This window comes from Penaeus monodon, chromosome 15, assembly GCF_015228065.2.
Source record: "Penaeus monodon isolate SGIC_2016 chromosome 15, NSTDA_Pmon_1, whole genome shotgun sequence".
NCBI classification, from domain to species: Eukaryota; Metazoa; Arthropoda; class Malacostraca; order Decapoda; family Penaeidae; genus Penaeus; species Penaeus monodon.
Genome location: NC_051400.1, coordinates 47,091,751 through 47,092,077, shown reverse-complemented (window position 1 = coordinate 47,092,077; position 327 = coordinate 47,091,751). Strand labels below are relative to the sequence as shown.

Genomic DNA, 327 nt, shown 5'->3' with positions numbered 1-327 from the left:
AATATATTAATGCTCCATTGTCACTGATAATATACAACATATACAAATTGCTATTAATTAATATTCTGCATTGTCGTCTTCTGCAGAAAAAAAAAGCTGGGACACAAACCAACCTGTAAATTACCCACGAAATCTTGATCACTACTAATGAGCGAGAAAAGGTACGGGCGCTATAAAGATATCAGGCTCCCATAATACGGAAACTCGGCGTATAAGTTCAGGCTCCCATACATAACCCGGAATTATCTCTCTTGCGTATTTCGTTCAGGCTGGTTTCCCAGGCTACAGTTCCCACGCACTGCAGCGTTGCGCCTCACAGATAGGGCA

The 327-nt window shown here is 41.9% G+C and overlaps 1 protein-coding gene across 1 annotated transcript in view; it reads right to left on the bottom strand.

Moving 5' to 3' along the window:
* LOC119582060 (legumain-like) overlaps positions 1–185 on the bottom strand; it is a 4,952-nt gene extending 4,767 nt beyond the window's left edge. Inside the window, exon 1 of the mRNA XM_037930299.1 lies at positions 114–185. The gene's annotated coding sequence lies outside the window, so the exon portion shown is untranslated. The remainder of the gene's footprint in view (positions 1–113) is intronic.
* Positions 186–327: the final 142 nt, after the last annotated feature.